Source organism: Monodelphis domestica, chromosome 5 (genome assembly GCF_027887165.1).
Source record: "Monodelphis domestica isolate mMonDom1 chromosome 5, mMonDom1.pri, whole genome shotgun sequence".
Classification (NCBI taxonomy): domain Eukaryota; kingdom Metazoa; phylum Chordata; class Mammalia; order Didelphimorphia; family Didelphidae; genus Monodelphis; species Monodelphis domestica.
This window is the reverse complement of record NC_077231.1, coordinates 218,547,047-218,572,231: the sequence shown is the minus strand read 5'-3', so window position 1 is coordinate 218,572,231 and position 25,185 is coordinate 218,547,047.

The following is a 25,185-nucleotide window of genomic DNA, read 5'->3' as shown; positions in this document are numbered from 1 at the left end:
TGCCAGACTTGCCTGTGGGCATCAGCGAGAGGCTCATGAAGATCCGTTTACCTCTCAGCAAAGACCTGTATGCCACAATCATCAGCGCATATGTCCCTACACTGACCAGCACAGAGGAGACCATCGAGCAGTTCTACTCTGACCTGAGTGCCGTCCTGCACTGAATGCCCACAAATGACAAGCTGATACTACTGGGAGACTTCAACGCCCGTGTTGGCCAGGACCATGAAAGATGGAAAGGAGTGCTCGGCAAACACGGCGTGGGCAAAATGAACAACAATGGCCTACTGCTACTCAGCAAATGCTCAGAGTTTGAACTCACCATCACGAACACTGTGTTCAGAATGGCGAACAAATATAAAACAACGTGGATGCACCCACGAACAAAACAGTGGCGTCTCATTGACTACATCATTGTACGCCAGCGAGACATCCAGGATATAAAGATCATCAGAGCCATGAGAGGAGCTGAATGCTGGACAGACCACCAATTGGTTAGAGAGACTCTACAAATGCGCATTGCGCCTTGCCATCCCAAACAAGCCCAGACAGTTCACGCATTTTACAACGGGAGTCGTCTTAGAGATCCATCTTATTTGCAAACATTCCAATTCTTCCTGGACGACAAGCTGTCTGCCAAGGGACCACTCACTGGAAGCTCAACCGAGAAATGGAACCAGTTCAGAGACGCAGTGAAGGAAACATCAAAGGCAGTCCTAGACCCCAAACAACGCAACCACCAGGACTGGTTCGACAAGAACAACACTGCTATTGAAGACCTATTGAGCAAAAAGAACAAAGCTTTTATGGAGTGGCAAAATAACCCAAATTCTGCTCCTAAAAAGGACAGATTCAAGTCTCTCCAAGCCATGGCACAGTATGAGATCAGGAAGATGCAAGACTGATGGTGGGAAAAAAAGGCAGAAGAAATCCAGTGCTTTGCTGATACGAAAAACTACAATTTTTCAGTGCCCTCAAGACTGTCTATGGGCCATTAAAACCCACCACCACTCCCTTGCTATCCTCTGATGGTGACACTCTCATAAAAGATAAAAAAGGCATCAGCAACAGGTGGAAAGAACACTTCAGTCAGTTTCTCAACAGACCCTCTTCAGTCGACCAAAGCGCCCTTGACCAGATCCCCCAAAATCGCACCATTGAACAACTTGACATCCCTTCTTCAATAGAGGAAGTCCAAAAAGCCATTAAACAAATGAGTGCAGGCAAGGCACCCGGTAAAGACGGAATCCCAACCGAGGTGTACAAGGCCTTAAATGGAAAGGCGCTTCAGGCATTCCACATAGTGCTGACCAGCATATGGGAAGAGGAAGATATGCCCCCAGAACTCAGAGATGCCTCCATCGTAGCCCTATACAAGAACAAAGGCTCAGGAGCAGCCTGTGACAACTACAGAGGCATCTCACTACTCTCCACTGCTGGAAAGATCCTCTGCCCGTGTTATACTCAACAGACTCCTGTCATCTGTTTCAGAGCAGAACCAGCCTGAATTACAATGTGGCTTCCAACCAGATTGCAGCACCATCGACATGGTCTTCACGGTGAGGCAAATGCAGGAAAAATGCCTTGAGTAGAACCTGAGTCTCTACATTGTCTTCATAGACCTGACAAAGGTGTTCGACACAGTGAACAGGGATGCATTGTGGTTTATCCTTAGCAAGTTTGGTTGCCTAGCAAAATTCATCAAACTGATCCAGCTCTTTCATATTGACATGACAGGGGAAGTCCTATCTGGTGGAGAGACTTCCGATCGCTTCAACATCTCCAATGGCGTGAAATAAGGCTGTGTCCTCGCTCCGGTAGTATTCAACCTATTTTTCACCCAAGTATTACGACATGCTGTGATGGATCTAGACCTGGGCGTCTACATCAAATACTGACTGGATGGCTCACTATTCGACCTTCGCCACCTGACTGCAAAAACAAAGACAACAGAGAGACTCATCCTGGAAGCTCTCTTCATAGATGACTGTGCTCTCATGGCCCACCAAGAAAATCATCTTCAAACCATTGTGGATAGGTTCTCTACCTCAGCAAAACTGTTTGGCCTGACTATCAGCCTCAACAAAACAGAGGTGCTGTTCCAACCTGCACCAGGGAGGCCAACGAACCAGCCGTGCATTACAATCGACGGCACGCAGCTTTCTAACGTCAACACTTTCAAGTACCTGGGCAGCATCATCGCCAACGACGGGTCCCTAGACCACGAGCTTAATGCCAGGATCCAAAAGGCCAGCCAGGCACTTGGGCGGCTGCGCTGCAAAGTCCTCCAACACAGTGGTGTAAGCACTGCGACGAAGCTCAAAGTGTATAACGCAGTGGTCCTCAGCTCGCTCCTGTATGGGTGTGAGACATGGACACTTTACCGGAAGCACATGAAAGAGCTGGAGTAATTCCACCAAAGCTCTCTCTGGTCAATCATGAGGATCCAATGGCAGAACCAAATCACCAACCAGGAAGTCCTCGACAGAGCCAACTCCACCAGCATCGAAGTCATGGTCCTCAAAACCCAGTTACGATGGTCTGGACACATCATCCGCATGGACCCACAGTGAATACCAAGACAGGTATTCTATGGTGAACTGTCAGCTGGATTCAGGAAACAAGGCTGACCAAAGCAAAGATTCAAGGATCAGCTAAAGTCCAACTTGAAGTGGGCTGGCATTAGACCAAAGCAACTAGAACTTGCTGCCTCTGACAGAAGCAGCTGGCGAACCCACATTAACCATGCCGCCACAACCTTTGAAGATGAACAACATTGACGTCTTGCCACTGCGCATGAATGCCGACACCAGGCCACAACCACACCTCCCGTAACAACTGGAGTCCCAGGCCCCATGTGCCACAAACTCTGCACCTCAGCCTTTGGACTTCACAGCCACATGAGGGTACATCAATAGATGATAATGCACAAAGACAATTGTCATTCTCGGTCACCGAGAGACTACCACTATAGGAATGTAGGGAGGTGAAATTATTTTTAGGAGATTTAGGAGATAGGGATAAAAGATAAGAGCTTTATTTATGATTGGAATTTAAGATTAATAAGATAAGGTTAGATACTGACTTACACTAAAAATATATTATATCATACTTTACATAACACAAAAGACATATAACACCACATATCACACAAAACTGTAAATACATGTGTAAATATATGTAAATAGTGTATATAATAGTTAAGATTGTAACTTTAATTGTATTATAGTATATGTATATATGTAACACATGTATATCATGTGTAAGCATGCAGTATATGTATGTGTATAGCATACACATGTATATTGCATGTATTATATGTATATGTATATATGTGTAAAATTTATGTAAATAGATCACTTATATTTAACTTTATCTATTCTTACATGTAGTTTGTGTAAGTGAGTTTAATGGTTTGGTTTAATTTTTTGTAAAAGTTATGCAATGTGTTTATTGTAATTTCAATAATTTTTCTCTAAGTTTGATGTTAATGCATTACAATAGTAACAGAATGTTCTTTATTAGTTGATAAGAGTAGTATTTTATGATTTTAATGTTTTGCATGAAAATTGTGCTTATCTTTTGCTTTTGATGCTATTTGTGTTATGCTTGTGCATATGTTTGATCTGTGTTTGAAATTTGTAATTGTTTAATTCCAATTTTTTCCTTTCCTTGATTAAATCCTAGAATAGGATAGTATTAGATAGGTTAAGATAGTTGAATGTAGGTTGTTTGTTATTTTGTTTAGATATTTAGTTTAAGTAATATGTAAGTAAGTTAGTGCACAGATGCCAAAATAGTGTTTTCAACATGATTTAGGCTTTGTGCAAAGGGAGGACTGTAGCGAGGGAAGTTACAAAGTGCAAAGTACTGATTGACAGCCCTCACACCTCAGAATTCTCCAAGAGCTGGCTGGGTCAGAGTTCTAGGCTGCTGAAGAGACAGGTTTCCATTTGCCTGTCTGGAGCTGAAGGTCAAGCCTGAAGGGTATGAATCTGGACTTTCCCTGGACAAACTCATCTGGTAAGCGGCTTGCCTTAGAATAAAATCAAAAGGATTGAGAAGAAGATCCCCATACATTTTGGTGGACAGAATGGTTTTGGAGGATCCTTCCTCTCTCTCTCTGTCTCTCTCTTTCTCTCTGTCTCTGCCTCTCTCTCTCTCTCTCTTCCCCCCTTCCTCCCTTCCCCCTCCCCCCAGAACATCTGAGGATTCAACAGCTAGATTCCTGCTACCTGACCAACAAAGGTCTCTGTGTGAGAGACTCTGGGCTTTCTGGGTGGATTTATTCTTAGTTAGCAGTTAAGTTTAGACAAGTGGGTTTAGTATCTGAGTTAATTATTAAGCTGGTCCCTTATCCTCCCTCCTTCCCCAACATTCCCTCATTGTTAATAAATATATTTTATTTATTTGTGTTATCCCTTTCCTACAAACCTTTCCCCTTCCCTCTCTTAAATTCCAAATAACACAGGACATATCAGTAAAGCCCCAAATTCTATATTTGTAAGCTATCCTACATAAGCTGATAGTCACATTTCAGGGGTTCATTGGTAGGTTCCCTTACTTCATCAAAGCTGATCACAACCCATCCCATTCCTTCTCCTGTTTCTAGTCTATTCTTCCACAAACCTTTATAAAAGATCCACCCAAAGTTTGGGAGGTCTCCTCTTGTTCTTTTAAGAGTCCCAGAGGACCCTCTCACTCTTGCTCTGTGGTTGATCACACCACATGATTAGCTTCAGGTCACTTCTCACACCACTATTGGGAAGGTTCTCCAAGCTGCTTTTACTGAAGAAAGTAGGATTAAGTGAAGATAATAATGATGATGATGATAATTGGTGAAAATGATTAAAGATGATAATTAATGATTACAATGAAATGAGGATGATTTTTTGAGAATGTCAACTGATGAGGATGATAATGGTTGATGGTGCTGATTGAATATGATGATTGAGGACAATAAGGACCGAGGACAATAAGGACTGAAGACAATGAAAATTATTGAAGTTGATGTCAACTGATAATGATTGCTGATAATCATATTGACGATGACAGAATTCTCCAGGTGAAGGACAATGACAACTAATGATTGATGATGATAACTGATCATGATGATTGCTGATAACACTGATAATTGATATATTTTTTTAAACCTTTATCTTTCATCTTAGAATCAGTACTGTGTCTTGGTTCTAAGGCAGAAGAGTGGTAAGGGCTAGGCAAAGGGGGTTAAATGATGGGTCTAGGGTCACACAGCTAGGAAGTGTCTCAGGTCACATTTGAACCCAAGACCTCCCGTTTCTGGGCCCAACTCTCAATCCACTGAGACTCCTGACTGTCCCTCAGTGATAATTAATGACCATGACAGAAGAGACTGCAGGGACCATGTGGCCCAAACTCTTCCAGCCTTTTCCCACCCTTGCCCAAGAGGCTCCTCCCAGTCCCTCCCTTATAAGAAGCATGATCTCCTCCATTGCCAAAGGACTCCAGCCATAGCAGAGGGAGAGATCCACCCCTCAAGACTCGTTCCTTCCTAAGTCCCTGATGTGTGGAAGCTGCCCCGGCTGCCTTCTGGATCTGCAGGTCCACACCGGAAGCCCCCTTCCCAGTTCTGGCCTGCTGCAGCAGCAAGGGGCAGCTCCTAGCCCCATAGCCACGCCCCTTTCTCTGATACCCTTTGTCTTCATCCTCACAGCGAGGGAGGAGGGGGGAACCCGGATGGGGGCCACAAATTTCTCTATGTATTCCTGGATAGGTTCCATTCCTGGGGAGGCAGCCCCATTGCCTGCGCCCCCTAGCGCATCAGCCAGATTCATGATCTCCACTTCAGGCCTCTTCCATGTCCTTCCAAGAGTGATGACTTAGTGTAAATCTGCCTCAATTAAATCCAATTCAGAAGCAAATCAAGATATTGTCCCATGATGTCATTGGTCCTCTTAAAAAAAAATGAAGGACAAAATGGGCGATCACTACTCTTTGTTTAGAAGCATCCAATTCTTCAGCTGGATCTATAAGCTAGACTGGCATTTATTCGGGTCACAGATGACTTCCATTTTTGTAGTTGCAGTCTCAAGGTAGGTTATTCGTTGTTCAAAAAGTCACTACTCACTTTGGTACATTGTCATCTGGGGGGAGGACTGTGTCCCACTTATGGAAACTAATCGTGAGATGCTTACTTTTTTTTTAGATTCAAAATCTTTTTGGGGGCAGCTGGGTAGCTCAGTGGATTGAGAGCCAAGCCTAGAGATGGGAGGTCCTAGGTTCAATTTGGCTTCAGATACTTCCTAACCGTGTGACCCTGGGCAAGTCGCTTGACCCCCATTGCATAGCCCTTACCACTCTTCTGCCTTAGAACCAATACACAGTATTGATTCTAAGATGGAAGGTAAGGGTTTAAAAAAACAAAACAAAACACCTTTTTGAGTTCATGACCTTCCATCCCTCCCCACACAAATTATTACTGTTAAAAAGCTCCGAGGCATAGTGAATCTACTTGTGTCAGCAGGATTGCAGAGTTCAAGTCCACCCTCCCCCCCTTTTCTTGGAAATAGACCTGAAGGAAAGGAATTAGGTATTTCTATACCCCTACTATGTGCCAGGCACCGTGCTAAGCACTTTATAATTATTATCTCGTTTAATCCTCACCACAACCTTTGGGAAATAAATAGGTGTTCATTATCATCACCAATTTATAGTTGAGAAAAGGGAGGCAAACAGAAGTCAAGCAGAGTGACCAAGGCCACACAACTAGTAAGTGTTTGAGGCCACATTTGAAGTCAGGTCTTCCTGGCTCCAGGCCCATTACTCTCTCTGCTACACCACCAACTTCCTCTCAGTGTCCCTGGCAACTTAAAGCATATGAATTACAAAACAGCTGCTGAGCTACCTTGTCGGACAAGAGTTTCTTAGATTTAGGCAGCACTTTAAACTGATGAAATCATAGGTCTAGACCAACAAAACTGAGAGCAAAACCTATCTTACTGAAACAACTAAATGTAAGCAAACACGCACACACACATATATTTAAAATCCTTATTTTCTGTTTTAGTAGTAATTCTAAGATAGAAGAGTAGCAAGGGCTAGGCAATCAGGGTTAAGTGGTTTGCCCAGGGTCACACAGCAACAAGTGTCTGAGGCCATATTTGAACCCAGATCCTCCCAACTCCTGATCTGTGGCTCTATCTACTGTGCTACTTTGGTGCCTCATGTAAGCAAATATTAAGCATCAAAAATTTTAAAGTAGAAGAAATTTGGGTTCTATTCACTGTGGGACCTTGGGCAAATCACTTCACCTCTGAATCTATTTTCTTGTTTGTAAAATGGGGATAATAATACATATTATAAGAGGAATTATGGGGTATAGAAAAGTGACTTCTGAGTTAGGAAGACCTGGGGTCAAGCCTAGCCCCTGCTCTATGATCCTGGACAAAAGTCACTTTACTACATAGTGACCCAGGAAACTCACTGAGTCTATAACAAGTAGAGTAGATGCTAATCTACATTGTAAAGGAATGTCCCCTTGGGGAGTTCCCTCAAGGTGTAGTTGTAAAGCTTATTATGTGTGTCTAGGCACATAGTAGGAGCTTAAACAATGCTTGTTGATGGATTAACTAATGATCAAAGCATGAAGCCATAAGAGATTGGTGATTTCATCAGTGTAGGGAACACTCTGTGATTTAACAGAAACACATTGTGGGAAGTTTTCTGTTCCATGATGACAGCAAATTTTACCTTCAATTCATTTCATTTGAATCTTAGCTATGCACCTCACTATGGTAGGGAGAGCAGGTAGTTGGTCCAGTGGACAGATTGCTGGGTCTGGACTGGAAAGATGTAAATCCAGATCTGGCCTCAGACCCTCACTAGCTGTGTGAGCCCAGGAAAGTCCCTTACCCTTATTTGCCTCCATTTTCTCATTTGTCAAATGAGCTGGAGAAGGAAATGGCAAACCACTCCAGTATCTTTACCAAGAAAACTCCAACTGGGGCCATAAAGGGTCAGACATGACTCAAAGAACTGAATAATAATAGTATGGAATTTCTGAGAGTTCTCTAAGGTTATGACATCACAATGTAAGAACTGGCATATCAACCATGTTGGAAAAACTCTGGATAAAGCCTAACTAAGTTCTAAAAACCAAGGATGACTTTGTTTTTGGCCACAACAGTTCAAGAAAACTTTCCTGAAGTATGTGGTTGGATTGTGAGATCCTTGAGGACACCTAAGGGTCTTCTGCCTTTCCTCATACCTTGATTATGAAGCATTGTTCCTGGCACACAATGGGAACTTAAATTTGACTGGCTGATTGTGCTGATGGGTGGAGTGATCATTTTAGTGAAATCACAGTTCTTTTGAAATATTCAAATATAGGGGCTGCTCAGTGGATAGAGTGCCAGGCCTAGATTCAAGAAGATCTGGGTTCCAGTCTGGCTTCAGATACCCCCTAGCTGTGTGACCCTGGGCAAGTCACTTAACCCAATTACCTAGCCCTTACCATGCTTTTGTCTTAGAATTGATACTTAAATTCTAAGGCAAAAAGTAAGTGTTAAAAAAAAAAAGAAATATTGAAATATATTTGGGGCAATATGCTAGCCTGGTATTATAAAATTGCTTGCACTTTGGGCTATTTTTTGTCAATCTCCTTGCCCTGATATAGAAGAATTGTATTGTCTTGAGGGCAAGAATACTTCAGACACTATCCCACATGGCCTACTTGCTATCAGAAATTACTGCCATCACTGGGTAATTTGAATTCTATGATCAACCTGGGGAGCAATTAGGGAGCTGTGTCAGTTCTTTAATAGTTTTCTTTGCAGTTGGGAACATCCATCCTGAGTGTCAAGAGAGAGGACATCAGAGTTTTTGGTTTTGAGTGCATGAAGCTAGACTTGACGCCAAGGTCTATCCAACCTGGAATTTCATACCTGACCCTTTTAGTGTTGTCTGTGAGCTCAGAAGCTGATTGAACAATGATTAAAAGGTAGTCTTAGTAAGACTGAGATTCCTTTAGGAAGAGTTGTAATTCATTTGGGACAAGGAAAACTCCAAGGGGACTTCCGGTTAAGAGGCGGCTTAGAGAAAGCTGAAGTTCAGATCTCCGGAAAACCCTTCCCGACCGATCTCAAACTAGAAGCTCCTAAGGCGCCGAAATTCAAAACGATCAACAGCACAGACCCTGGGAACCCTCCTCCTGGACCTGGACCCGGTTCAAAAGGTACGGCTCCCCTTAAAAGCCAGAACCCGAGATCCCTCGGACCTCAGGGGTAGGAGCGCAGAGTCCAAGGCTCCCGGAAGCGGCAGCCGCGCCGGGCTCAGAGAGCAGGGTCTGAGGAACAACAACCCTCAGGGTCTTCTACCCAAGTCCCACTCCCGGTGAAAGTTACTGCCTGGGGCCTCCGCTGCAGAGAGCTGGTCAAAACAACAGCAACCCTCAGGGCGGGCAAGACAGCCTCACGGGCTGGATCCTGCTATCCAAGTCTCAGTGAAAGTCTGTGCTCTCGGAGCTTGGGGAAGCGGCAGCCCATCCCCCCGCAGGCCAACGAAACAGCCTCACGGCCAGGGATTCTGAAGGCAACTTCCAGAAATCGAGCCAGGGGGAGAGTGTGGCCTCGTGGTCCGACCCTTCCATTCCAGTTCCAGTGAGGCATATTCAGTTTAACCCAGGGAACGCTCATAGAACCAACATCTGCCCAGGACTAAAGCCACTGATCACCAGACAAAGACAAGAAAAGCCAATCCTCCACGTTCAGAGATGACAAATTCCACAGAAGCACAGAAGCCCCAAAATACCAAGAAAAATAAGAAGAAAGGGGCGACTCTGGACACATTCTATGGAGCCAAAATACAAAATACAGAGCAGATAGAAGAAGATATACAAGAAAATTCTCCAAAATCTTCCAAAGGAAATAGAAACTCTCCACAAACCCATGAAGAATTTGAATCAGAAAGGACCAAAAAGATGGAAGCCTTCTGGGAGGAAAAGTGGGAAATGATGCAAAAGAAATTCACGCATCTACAAAACCAGTTTGACCAAACTGTAAAAGAAAACCAGGCTTTAAAGCAAGAACTAATAAAGCAAAGCCAAAACACCAAGAAATTAGAAGAGAACATAAAATATCTCACCGACAAGGTGATAGATCTGGAAAACAGGGGGAGAAGAGAAAATTTAAGAATAATTGGACTCCCAGAAAAGCCAGAAATAAACACCAAACTGGACATGGTGATACAAGATATAATCAAAGAAAATTGCCCAGAGATTCTAGAACAAGGGGGCAATACATCCACTGACAGAGCTCACAGAACACCTTCTACACTAAACCCCCAAAAGACAACTCCCAGGAATGTAATTGCCAAATTCCAAAGCTATCAAACAAAAGAAAAAATCCTACAGGAAGCCAGAAAAAGACAATTTAGATATAAAGGAATGCCAATCAGGATCACACAAGACCTTGCAAGTTCTACGCTGAATGATCGTAAGGCATGGAACATGATCTTCAGAAAGGCAAGAGAGCTGGGTCTCCAACCAAGAATCAGCTACCCAGCAAAACTGACTATATACTTCCAAGGGAGAGTATGGGCATTCAACAAAATAGAAGACTTCCAACTTTTTGCAAAGAAAAGTCCAGAGCTCTGTGGAAAGTTTGATACCGAAAATCAAAGAGCAAGGAATACCTGAAAAGGTAAATATTAAGGAAAGGGGAAAAATGTTATCTTCTTTTACTCAAACTCTCTTCTATAAGGACTACATTTATATCAACCTATGTATACTAATATGTGGGGAAAATGTAATGTATAAATAGGGGGTAAAGAAAGACCAAATAGAATAATGGTTCTCACACAAAGATTCACAGGGGAAGGGGAGGGGAAGAAAACTCCTATAAGAAGGAGAGGAAGAGAGGGGGGGGGGTTACTTAAACCTCAGTCTCAGGGAAATCAACTCTGAGAGGGAAAAACATCCAGATCCATTGGGATCTTGAATTCTATCTTACCCAACAAGGGTAAGGAGAAGGGAAAACCAAGGGGGGGAGGGGGAGAGGGAGAACAAAAAGGGAGGGAAAGAGAGGGGGGAGGGGGAGGGAACAAAAAGGGAGGGACTAAAAAGGGAAACATCAAGGGAGGGGACAAGGGGGACTGATTCAAAGTAAATCACTGGACTAAAAGGTAGAGCCGAAGAAGAAAAGGTTAGAATTAGGGAAGGCAATCAAAATGCCAGGGAGTCCACAAATGACAATCATAACTTTGAACGTGAATGGGATGAACTCACCCATAAAACGTAGACGAATAGCTGAATGGATTAGAATCCAAAACCCTACCATATGTTGTCTTCAAGAAACACACATGAGGCGGGTTGACACCCACAAGGTCAGAATTAAAGGATGGAGTAAGACCTTCTGGGCCTCAACTGATAGAAAGAAGGCAGGAGTGGTAATCATGATATCTGATAAAGCCAATGCAAAAATAGACCTGATCAAAAGGGATCGGGAAGGTAATTATATTTTGTTAAAAGGGACTCTAGACAATGAGGAAATATCATTAATCAACATGTATGCACCAAATAATATAGCACCCAAATTTCTAATGGAGAAACTAGGAGAATTGAAGGAAGAAATAGACAATAAAACCATACTAGTGGGAGACTTAAACCAACCATTATCAAATTTAGATAAATCAAATCAAAAAATAAATAAGAAAGAGGTAAAAGAAGTGAATGAAATCTTAGAAAAATTAGAATTAATAGACATATGGAGAAAAATAAATAGGGATAAAAAGGAATACACCTTCTTCTCAGCACCACATGGCACATTCACAAAAATTGACCATACATTAGGTCACAGAAACATAGCACACAAATGCAAAAAAGCAGAAATAATGAATGCAGCCTTCTCAGATCACAAGGCAATAAAAATAATGATTAGTAATGGTACATGGAAAACCAAATCTAAAACCAATTGGAAATTAAACAATATGATACTCCAAAACCGTTTAGCTAAAGAAGAAATCATAGAAACAATTAATAATTTCATCAAGGAAAATGACAATGGCGAAACATCCTTTCAAACCTTTTGGGATGCAGCCAAAGCGGTAATCAGAGGCAAATTCATATCCCTGAAAGCTCATATTAACAAACAAGGGAGAGCAGAGATCAATCAATTGGAAATGCAATTGAAAAAACTCGAAAGCGATCAAATTAAAAACCCCCAGCAGAAAACCAAATTAGAAATCCTAAAAATTAAGGGAGAAATTAATAAAATCGAAAGTGATAGAACTATTGATTTAATAAATAAGACAAGAAGCTGGTACTTTGAAAAAACAAACAAAATAGACAAAGTACTGGTCAATCTAATTAAAAAAAGGAAGGAAGGAAAACTCCAAGGATGGAGAACTCTAAAATTACCTCCACCTTGGCAAATGACATTTGTGCTGAGGAGAAAAGAGTAGTCCCAGCATTCACTAGCTAGAGCAGCAGAGAGCTATAAATGGAATGAATCACAAGAAGCAGAGAGAGACATTCCAGAGAGCCCCTGGCAAAGAGTACAAGGCATGCTGGTATGAGACTCATGGAAAGCTTTAGAGGGAGAAATCCTATAATTCAGAATGACAAATGATTCTGGGTAGTTACATCAGGTGAAACATTGGGACAAAAGATTACTCCCTCAAAGATTTCTATTCCTATTGTTTAAATAAATTTTTATTAATGCCCTTTTTTGCATCATAACATTTTTTCCCAAGTTCCCTCCCTTACTTATCCCAGAAGACCATCCCATATAACAAGTTTGTTTTGATTTTAAGGTTATATTGATTTTTTCTTTTTAACATAATAGTAATTTCTGGGAATTAGATAGCCCCTGCTTAGTGAAACAAATATATGCACTCAGTCAGGGTCTTCCTTTATGATAATGAAAAATAGTTAAGCAAAACCAATTAGGTTCACTGACCATGTTTGAAAGTGGCCAAGATTAGTTATGTACAACTGGGTAACATTTGATTTAATTTTATGGTTCTTTTCATTTTTCATTATTGTAGCCATCATGGATATTTTTTCCTCGCTCACAGAATTTCATGGAATCACAGGATTTTTGGAGTTGAAAGGTTACTTAGTAATCATCTAGTACAACCTATATCCAAAAGGAATCCTTACTAGACTATATCCAACAAATGATCACCTAATCACTACTTCAAATCCTCCATTAAAGGGTACCCACTACCTCCTGAGGCAGCCTATTCCATTTTGGACACATCTAGTTGTTAGAAGGTTTTGCTTCTTCCCCCCCCCCCCCCACTGACAATCAAATTTAAATTTGCCTCCTTTAAGCCTCCATCTGTTGTCCCTACTAGGACCAAACAGTAAAATTCTTACTCATCTTCCATATGATAATGCTGCAAATACTTTAAAATAGTCAGAATGTCTTCCCTGATTCTATTCTTTAGGATAAGCATCCTGAATTTCTTCAACAGGTCCTTATGTGGCATGATCTCAAGACCCTTAATCATCTTGATTGTCTTCCAGTAGACACTTTCTAGTATTTCATTATCTTTCTTAAATTGAATATTATAACACTCCAGGTGTAATCCCACCAGAACAGAACACAGAGGGAGGGAGTATCCTTATTTCTGGACATTATGTTTCTCTCTTTTTTTTAAATTAAATTTTATGTCAGACCTGTGGGAAGGGAAAGACTTTAAAACCAAGCAAGACATAGAAAGAGTCACAAAATGTAAAATAAACAATTTTGATTACATAAAATTAAAAAGGTTTTGTACAAACAAAACCAATGCAACCAAAATGAGAAGGGAAACAACAAATTGGGAAATAATCTTCATAACAAAAACCTCTGACAAAGGTCTAATTACTCAAATTTACAAAGAGCTAAATCAATTGTACAAAAAAATCAAGCCATTCTCCAATTGATAAATGGGCAAGGGACATGAACAGGCAGTTTTCAGCCAAAGAAATCAAAACTATTAATAAGCACATGAAAAAGTGCTCTAAATCTCTTATAATCAGAGAGATGCAAATCAGAACAACTCTGGAGGTATCACCTCACATGATTCGTTAACATGACAGCAAAGGAAAGTAATGAATGCTGGAGGGGATTGTGGCAAAGTCAGGACATCAATTCATTGCTGGTGGAGTTGTGAATTGATCCAACCATTCTGGAGGGCAATTTGGAACTATGCCCAATGGGCGCTAAAAGACTGCTTGCCATTTGATCCAACCATAGCACTTCTGGGTTTGTACCCCAAAGAGATAATAAGGAAAAAGACTTGTACAAGAATATTCATAGCTGGGCTCTTTGTGGTGGCCAAAAATTGGAAAATGAGGGGATGCACTTCAATTGGGGAATGGCTGAACAAATTGTGGTATATATTGGTGATGGAATACTATTGTGCTAAAAGGAGTAATAAAGTTGAGGAATTCCACGGGAACTGGAACAACCTCCAGGAAGTGATGCAGAGAGAAAGGAGCAGAACCAGGAGAACATTGTATACAGAGACTGAAACATTGTGGTACAATCAGACGTAATGGACTTCTCCATTAGTGTCAATGCAATGTCCCTGAACATTCTGCAGGGATCTAGAAGAAAAAACACTAGCCACAAGCAGAGGACAAATTGTGGGAGTAAAAACACTGAGGAAAAGCAACTACTTGACTACAGGGGTTGAGGGGACATGACTGAGGAGAGACTCTAAATGAACACCCTAATGCAAATACCAACAACATGGAAATGGGTTTGGATCAAGGACACGTGTGATATCCAGTGGAATCGGATATGGGAGAGGTGGTGGGAGGGGGGGAGGAAAAGAAAATGACCTTTGTTTCCAATGAATAATGTGTGAAAATGACCAAATAAAATAATGTTAAAAAATAAAAAAAAATAAAATTTATTTTTATTGTCATGCAAAATATATTTCTATACTGGTCATTGTTGCAAGAGCAAACTTCTACATAATCAAAACCCCCAAAGAAAACCATAAACATACTGATGTGAAAGATAACTCCAACAGTTCTTTCTTTGGAAGTGGACAGCATTTGCCATCATAAGTCTTTCAGATTGTCCCAGATCATTTATGCTTCTCTTAATGAAGCCCAAGACCACATTATATCTTTTGGCTGCCATGTAACACTTTGCATGTTAGATTCTGGCTAATTTCAACTGTATAAGTTCATACAACTTCTGTGGTTCTCTGAATTTCTCATATCTGTTGTTTCTTGTGGCATGATAATTTTCCACATATTCCTATGAGTTATTCAGTCATCTCCCAATTGAAGGGTAGCTATTTTCTATCCATTTTCTGTGCTAATAAAAAAGAAGTGCTGCTATTAATCAATCAATAAGAAGTATTAGGCTCTGATAATATGTGAAACACTGTGTTATGTACTGGGGACCGGTATAAGACCAAAGTGAAACCATCCCTGCCCTCAAGGAGTTTACCTTCTAGTGAAGGAGACCATATTTCTACATAAAGGAATATATGAAAAGTAAATACACTGCAATTTTGGGAGGGGGAAGCAGTTAGAGGGCACAGCGGAGGGTTCATGTAGAAGGCAGGACTTGATATGAAGCCTGGGATCAGAGATTCTAAGAGGTAGAGGCCAGGGCACTGCATTCCAGGCATGAGGCCAGGGGATAGAGCATTATTATGTTGGCAGAATAGGGAGTGGGCCAAGGTCACTGGAATGAAGAATGTGGGGAATACTGTGGAGCATTTAGGGCTTTCTTTCTGCCTCTGAGTTCCTTAAGGTCATATGCCCAGCACTGGGATGGCCTGGACAAAGGGTATAAAGAGTTTAATGAAAGGACTAATGCTTTTTTCCTCCTTAAGCAAAATTTTCTCTGGCTGTGATTTTGAACAGCTTGCGGGGAGTTGGTGGTACCATGGAGAGATTTCCCCACATTTCTGGATTGGATGCAAATAAGCTTAGAAAAAGGAGCAAAATTTTCAAAATATGTTTAGGCTATTTGCCTCAGAATCTTTGACATAATGATTACATAAATAAGAAATGGCAGCTACCTAGAAGATGCTTTCATGCCCTTTGCCTTACTAGCTGCATGGTTGCCAGGTACACAGGGGATAGAGCATGGGCCTTAGGGGAGGATGATCTGAGGTCAGATTTGGCCTTAAAAACTTAATTTCTGCCTCAGTTTCTTGAACAGGGAAATGGGGATAATCATAGCATCTGCCTCCTAGGAGTGTTGTGGCAAAAAATGAGATAGTACTTGTAAAGTGCTTAGCACAGTACTACTAGCATATAGTACATGCTTATTAAATACTCTTTTTCTTTTTTCCTGTGAGCATGAAGTCACTGAGCCTTACTTTCTTTAGTTGCAAAAACCTGAAAAATAACAGACTATTTGCCTAATAGAATTTTTTAAAAAGCACTAACTTCTATTTTAGAATCAATACTGTGTATTGGTTCCAAGGCAGAAGAACAGCAGCAAGGGCTAGGCAATGGGGGTTAAGTGACTTGTTTGGGGTTCCACAGCGAGGAAGTGTCTGAGGTCAAATTTGAACCCAGGACCTCCCATCTCTAGCCTGAATCTCAATACACTGAACCACCTAGCTGTCCCCCCACCTCCTTATTATCAGTCCTAAGATAGAAGAGAGTTAGGGGCAAGCAATTAAGGTTAAGTGACTTGCCCAGGGTCACACAGCTAGTCAATGTGTCTCATAAGATTCCTAAGGAAAAAAAGGCTTTGTAAACCTTGAAGGGCTTTGCATATATGAACTATTATTATGAACAAATCAGTGGGGAAATGATAGGCATAGAAATGTGCTGTACATCCTTTATTTTTTTTTACCTTTTTTTTTAAATTTGGTCAATTTCAAACATTATTCCTTGAGTACAAAAATCATATTCTATTCCTCCCTCCTCTCCATCCACCCTTCCAGCAGCTGAAGCACAATTCCACATGTGACCTTGATCAGAACCCATTTCCATGTTGTTGATGTTTGCACTAGGATGTTCATTTAGGGTCTATATCCCCAATCATATCCCCCTTGACCCATGTAATCAAGCAATTGTTTTTTTTCAGTGTTTTTACTAACACAGTTTTTCCTCTGAAGGTGGATAGAACACATTCCAGTTCCCATGGAATTCCTCCACTTTATTATTCCTTTGAGCAAAATAGTATTCCAGCACCAATATATACCACAATTTGTTCAGCCATTCCCCAGTTGAAGGGCATCTCCTCATTTTCCAATTTTTTGCCACCACAAAGAGCGCAGCTATGAATATTCTTGTACAGGTCTTTTTCCTTATTATCTCTTTGGGATACAAACCTAGCAGAGCTATGGCTGGATCAAAGGGCAGACAGTCTTTTATCACCCTTTGGGTATAGTTCCAAATTGCTCTCCAGAATGGTTGGATCAATTCACAACTCTACCAGCAATGTATTAATATCCCAACTTTGACATATCCCTTCCAGCATTCATTACCTTCCTTTGCTGTCATGTTAGCCAATCTGCTAGGTATGAAGTGATACCGCAGAGTTGTTTTGATTTGCATCTCTGATTATAAGAGATTTAGAACACTTTTTCATGTGCTTATTAATAGTTTTGATTTCTTTGACTGAAAACTGCCTATTCATGTCCCTTGCCCATTTATCAATTGGAGAATGCCTTGATTTTTTTTGTACAATTGATTTAGCTCGTTGTAAATTTGAGTAATTAGACCTTTGTCAGAGGTTTTTGTTATGAAGATTGTTTCCCAATTTGTTACTTTCCTTATAATTTTGTTTACATTGGTTTTGTTTGTACAAAACCTTTTTAATTTGATATAATCAAAATGATTTATTTTACATTTTGTGATTTTTTTTTAAGTCTTGCTTGGTTTTAAAATCTTTCCTTTCCCAAATTTCTGACATGTATTCTATTCTGTGTTCAGCTAATTTACTTATAGTTTTCTTCTTTATGTTCAAGCCATTCACCCATTCTGAGTTTATCTTGGTATAGTTTGTGAGATGTTAATCCAAACCTAATCTCTCCCATACTGTCTTTCAATTTTCCCAGCAGTTTTTTTTTTTTATCAAATAGTGGGTTTTGGTCCCCAAAGCTGAGATTTTTGAGTTTATCAAAGACTGTCTTGCTGAGGTCACTTACCCCAAGTCTATTCCACTGATCCTCCTTTCTGTCTCTTCTTCATTGTTTTTAAACCCTTAACTTCCACCTTAGAGTTAATATTATGTATTGGTTCCAAGGTAGAAGAGTGGTAAGGTCTAGGCAATGGGGGGTCAAGAGACTTGTAAAGGGTCACATAGCTAGGAAGTGACTAAGGCCAGATTTGAACCTAGGACCTCCCATCTCTAGGCCTGGCTGTAAGTCCATTGAGCTACCCAGCTGCCACCTTTATCTTTCATTTCTTAAGAGGATCAATGATATCACCAGGGTCATGTCTTGACTTGCATTTGACTTGGATTTAAGTGAGACAGAGTTGAGCAAAGTCATTAGCCTCACTCTTTCAGAGTCATCAAACTCCAGTGGTAATACAAAAGTCAGAATGACTATTGATGATGTGGGATACAATAGATGATTTTGGCATCTTTGACATTTGACCAAGGGCTAAGTATTCCACAGCCCCTGCTTTAGTTAGCTTCCTTCATGGCCATTGGAACAAATTTTTCTCATCCATCCATTGTGGGGGGGTGGGGTCTTCACATGCTTGGGGTAGACACTTCCCTAACTCACCAACAGGTTAGAGATCTGTCAATTATCTCAACCTGCGTTAGCACATCTGCCAAGATGGTTTTATTGGAGTGTGGCTGATGTGCACACTATATATAGCTTCTTGGAGCCTCAAGTGAGAGTTAGGTGAAAGGTGGAAACCAAAGTTGGATAAACATCCCTGAAAAGGGTTCAACAAGCCCTCACACCAGAGGTGCTAGTCCTCCTTGAACACCTCATACAGCATAGCCATATCGATAATTACAATGTAAATCAGCATAGGATAATTGCTTTGGAATAGCATTAAAACACTTTCATAGTACCAGAGTTGGGTCTTGAAGGATCAGCAGGCAGAAAAGCAGAACCAATATCACTCAAATGTAAGAGACGATGATAGCAAAGGTTTTGAGGCAGAAAGGACAGGATGAGCTGGGGTAAGGATGACTAAAGTCTTGTTTGTCAAAGCATGGACAATAGGAAGAGAAATTTCCTGGTTCTAAATTTCTTACTTTGTCCATTTAGGAAGTCACATGCACATTGTTCTGTAAATCATCAGTCAGTTCTCTACAAGGAAAAAGTACCTGGGACAAATAGTTACTGTGAAATAATATCAGAAAGCTGAGTTGTAGTCATATTTTATGGAAGTCCTTGAATGCTAGGATTAGGGGTTGCGATTTTATTCAGTAGGCAACAGAGACCCATTGAAGATCTTTGTAGAGGGAAATAATTATGGTTAGAGGTCACATTTGGAAGATTACTCTGACAAAGATTGGAGACTAGGAACTGAGAGAGAAGTTAGAAAATTGTTATATAGGGCTTAAAGGTTTGCTAAGTATTTTATGAGTGTTATCTCATTTTACCCTCATAACAACCCTGTGAGGCAGGTGCTATTATCATTCTTTTTTTTAGATGACGAAATTGAGGCAGGTTAAGATTAAATGACTTGCCCACAGTCATAGTTAATAAGTGTCTAATGACAGACTTGAACTTAGATCTTCCTGACTCCCTATCTAGGGCTCAATCCAATGGAAACTTTAGGGATAAAGGCTTGAATTAAGTCAGGAGAATGAAAAAGAAAGAATTCAGAGAATATTAAATGAATAGGCCATGGCCACTTACTGGATACTAAGGATGAAGGGCAGGGACAAATCAAATATAGCAAAAATTTTGAGTCTAAGATATCTGGGGGGGGGGGGAGGACCTAATAGAAAGAGGACCAGGTTTTGGTGAAACCAAAAAAAAATTTGTGGAAAGGAGAAGGAAGGAGAAAGAGTAGTAGGGTTCCTTTTGACTCCTTCCCCATAGAGAGAGAGAGAGAGAGAGAGAGAGAGAGAGAGAGAGAGAGAGAGAGAGAGAGAGAGAGAGAGAGAGAGAGAGAGAGAGAAAGAGAGAGAGAGAAAGAGAGAGAGAGAGAGAGAGAGAGAGAGAGAGAGAGAGAGAGAGAGAGAGAGAGAGAGAGAGAGAGAGAGAGAGAGAAGGAAGCAAAGAAGGAATCAAAGACAATTAAGAGAGCTTTGAAAGTTTTGCGGTTGTTCAGTCATTTTTCATTTGTATCCAACTCTCTTGGACCACATTTAGGCTTTTCTTGGCAAAGATATTATAGTAGTTTGCTATTTCCTTCTTGGAGGTTTTGGGTGCAGAAATATTAACTTTGCTGTCTTCTGAGTTTGAGTCTACCCTGTCACCACAATAACTTTCTATATTTCCTTTTTTTGTTATTTGCTCATTTCCCTGCCTTTTTCTTTTCTTTTAGTTTAAAAAATTGTTAAACAGGGTGGTCCTAGGTTCAAATCTGGCCTCAGATACTTCCCAGCTGTGTGACCCTGGGCAAGTCCCTTAACCCCCATTGCCTAGCCCTTACCACTCTTCTGCCTTGGAGCCAATACACATTATTGACTCAAAGACGGAAGGTAAGGGTTTAAAAAAATTGTTAAACATGGGCTCTGTAACTATGATAAAGGAAGCACTGTTCCAAGCTTCTTTGGACAGATGATTCCAGAGCTGGCACTGAGGATCTATCTGCTTTCAGACGTTCCAAGGTGGTATGATATATGGAGAGGAATGTTTACTCTCTTGACCTGTGCTCTGATCTGTGAGAAACCCCAAGCACTCTTTTCCCTTTTGGAACTGTGACCAGGGTCCTCTGTTTTCCTATGGTTGCAAATGCTTTAAGTGTTCCTCCTCACCCGGAACCGGGTTCTGTTTTGGGGCAATGAAACAAGAGTCTTGTACCCAGAGCCAGCAAAGAGACTCCTATAATCTCCTGAGCAGTAGTCTGACTCCGACCCCCTCTCCCTCCATTACCATCTGTGACTGAGAGTTCTGGAACCCTTAGCTACTGGTTCAGTTGTGCCTAAGGCCTGTTACCTCAGTGAGGGCTGCCCTGAGGTGCTGCTCTGCATTGTCACCTCCACTTAGGTGGACTAGATTCCTAATGCCAGCCTTCTAAGTTGTTTTGGGCTCATTGTTATGTCATTGGGCTCAGTGTTATGTCATTGCTTTTTGGAGAGTATTTTGATAGAAATCAGATGGGTCCCTGTACCTTCTATGCCATCTTGCCACCCCTCCCCCCCCCCCACATTAGTAAGGTTTTACTGTTTCCTCCTGAAGCCCATTTAATTTCTACTTAAAAAATTTGGAGGCTATATCTTTTGGTGTTTATATGTTTAGCATTGCTATTACCTCATTGCCTATAGTATCATTTATTAAAATGTAATTTATTTTCTTATCTCTTTTAATTAAATTCATTTTTGCTTTAGCTTTATCTGAGATCGTGATTGCTACTCCTGCTTTTTTTACTTTAGCTGAAGCATAGTAAATTCTGCTCCAGTTTTCACTTACCTTTATTCTCCCTGCCTCAAATTTGTTTCTTGTAAACAGCATATCATAGGATTCTGGTTTTTAATCAATTTTGCTAACTGCTTATTTTTTGGATTTGTTCATTCCATTCACAGTTATGATTGCCGTCTTCTTATTCCCCTTTATCTTATTTTCCTTCTTGGCCCTCCTCTTTCTCTCTACTTTCACTCTGTCCCTTTTCACAAGTGTTTTGCTTTTAATCATCATCCCTCATTCCCCCCTCCCTTTTATTACGCCTCCCCCCAACTGTGTCTTATTCCCCTCCTACTTCTCTATAGGGTAAGATAGGATTCTATACCCACATGAGTAAGGTTGTTATTCCCTCTCTGATCCAATTACAATGAGAGTAAGGTTTAAGCAATGCCTGCCACTTCCAATTTTGGGGGGCCTCTTTAGGTTAGATAATTTACCTCATTTCACCACTCCCTTCCCTTTTTTCTCACTGCAATCTTCTCCCCCCTTTTTCTGCATATCATATCATTCTAATCAACTTACTCCTGCACTCTCTGACTATGTATATACTCCTTCTAACTGTTCTAATACTGTTAATAATTTTAAGAGTTACAGTTATCTTTCCATGGAGGAAATAAACAGTTTGACCTTATTAATTCCCTTAAATTTCGTCTTTCTTGTTTACATTTTTATGCTATTCTTTTTTTTTTTAATATATTTTATTTGATCATTTCCAAGCATTATTCGTTAAAGACATAGATCATTTTCTTTTCCTCCCCCCCACCCCCCATAGCCGACGCGTAAGTCCACTGGGCATTAGATGTTTTCTTGATTTGAACCCATTGCTTTGTTGATAGTATTTGCATTAGAGTGTTCATTTAAAGTCTATCCTCTGTCATGTCCCCTCAACCTCTGTATTCAGGCAGTTGCTTTTTCTCGGTGTTTCCACTCCCATAGTTTATCCTTTGCTTATGAATGGTGTTTTTTTTCTCCTGGATCCCTGAAAGTTGTTCAGGGACATTACACCGCCCCTAATGGAGGAGTCCATTACGTTCGATTATACCACAGTGTATTAGTCTCTGTGTACAATGTTCTCCTGGTTCTGCTCCTCTCGCTCTGCATCACTTCCTGGAGGTTGTTCCAGTCTCCATGGAACTTCTCCACTTTATTATTCCTTTGAGCACAATAGTATTCCATCACCAACATATACCACAGTTTGTTCAGCCATTCCCCAATTGATGGGCATCCCCTCGTTTTCCAGTTTTGGGCCACCACAAAGAGCGCAGCTATGAATATTTTTGTACAAGTCTTTGTGTCCATTATCTCTTTGGGGTACAGACCCAGCAGTGCTATGGCTGGGTCAAAGGGTAGATATTCTTTTGTCGCCCTTTGGGCATAGTTCCAAATTGCCCTCCAGAATGGTTGGATCAGTTCACAACTCCACCAGCAATGAATTAATGTCCCTACTTTGCCACATCCCCTCCAGCATTCATTACTTTCCTTTGCTGTTATGTTAGCCAATCTGCTAGGTGTGAGGTGATACCTCAGAGTTGTTTTGATTTGCATCTCTCTGATTATAAGAGATGTAGAACACTTCTTCATGTGCTTGTTAATAGTTTTGATTTCTTTATCTGAGAACTGCCTATCCATTTCCCTTGCCCATTTATCAATTGGAGAATGGCTTGATTTTTTGTACAATTGATTTAGCTCATTATAAATATGAGTAATTAAACCTTTGTCAGAGGTTTCTATGAAGATTTTTTCCCAATTTGTTGTTTCCCTTCTGATTTTAGTTATATTGGTTTTGTTTGTACAAAAGCTTTTTAGTTTGATGTAGTCAAAATTATTTATTTTACATTTTGTGATTCTTTCTATATCTTGCTTGGTTTTAAAGCCTTTCCCCTCCCAAAGGTCTGACATGTATACTATTCTGTGTTTACCCAATTTACTTATGGTTTCCTTCTTTATGTTTAAGTCACTCACCCATTTTGAATTTATCTTGGTGTAGGGTGTGAGGTGTTGATCTATTCCTAGTCTCTCCCACACTGTCTTCCAATTTTCCCAGCAGTTTTTATCGAATAGTGGATTTTTGTCCCAAAAGCTGGGATCTTTGGGTTTATCGTATACTGTCTTGCTGAGGTCGTTTTCCCCCAGTCTATTCCACTGATCTTCCTTTCTGTTTCTTAGCCAGTACCAAATTGTTTTGATGACTGCTGCTTTGTAATATAGTTTGAGGTCTGGGACTGCAAGGCCCCCATCATATGTGTTTTTTTTTCATTATTTCCCTGGATATCCTTGATCTTTTGTTCTTCCAAATGAACTTTGTTATGGTTTTTTCTAAATCAGTGAAGAAGTATTTTGGTAGTTCAATGGGTATGGCACTAAATAGATAAATAAGTTTGGGTAGGATGGTCATTTTTATTATATTGGCTCGTCCTATCCATGAGCAGTTAATGTTTTTCCAATTGTTCAAGTCTAGTTTTAGTTGTGTGGCGAGTGTTTTGTAGTTGTGTTCATATAGTTCCTGTGTTTGTCTTGGGAGATAGATTCCTAGGTATTTTATTTTGTCTAAGGTGATTTTGAATGGGATTTCTCTTTCTATATGCTATTCTTGAGTCTTGTATTTGAACATCAATTTTTTTTTTGTTTTGTTAAATCTGGTCTTTTGATCAGGAATGCTTGGAAATCTATTTTATTAAATTACCATTCCCCTGGCTTGTTGCATTTGGGAATTTTAGATTTTCTCCACTCCTACTTAAGGATTATGTGTTGAGAAGGATGGCCTAGGACAGATGTGCTAGCAAGTGACAAATAAGAAACAACTGACAGACCCCCATGAGCTGTCCTAAGTCAAGCTTAAGCTACCATTGGTACATGTGAGAAAAAGGAAGTGATGTAAAGAATGGTCTATATATTTCACGTGACTTCCTCTTGCCGGGCTTTTGCTCTCACTCAGAGGTTGGGAACCCCTGGCAACCGTTTGGTGTGTGCGGCTTGCTGGTGAGGTAACTGGGAGCTCTGTAGCATGGGTTAGGTGAGGCATCTTCCCTCAGCGACCTTGGTGAGTGGTTTAGGCTGATTCCTCTTTTCCTTTATCTGCTAAAGTGCTATCCTCCTAGGAGGCCCTTCATCTCAGAGGAGGCCTCATGGCTGGGAGCTGAGCTAGATTGAGAAGGCCCCTTGGCCTAGGCCTCTGAACTATCTTACTAGCCAGAGCAGTCTTATACCCTTTCCTCTCTCTCCTTCTTCTTAATTTCTTCCTTCTATTGTAATTAAACCACCATAAAAATCCCAAACTGACGTGAGTTTTTTATTGGGATTGAACTTTAATCCCTGGTGACCACTAGTATAATATATTCAGTCAACAGCCCTAAGTTTTACCTTAATACATTGCTGCTAGTAGCAAAGTCCATTACATCGGACCGTTCCACAATGTTTTACTTTCTGTGAACAATGTTCTAGTTCTGCTCATTTCACTCTGCATCAGTTCATTGAGGTTCTCCTAGTTCATATAGAAATCCTCCAGATCATCATTCCTTACAGTACAGTAGTATTCCATCACTATCGTATACCACAATTTGTTCAGCCATTTCCTAATCAAGAGACAACCCTTCATTTTCCAAATTTTTTGCCATTACGAAGAGTGAGGTTATGAATATTTTTGTACTAGTATTTTTCCTTATTGTCTCTTTGATGTATAAAGATAATTTC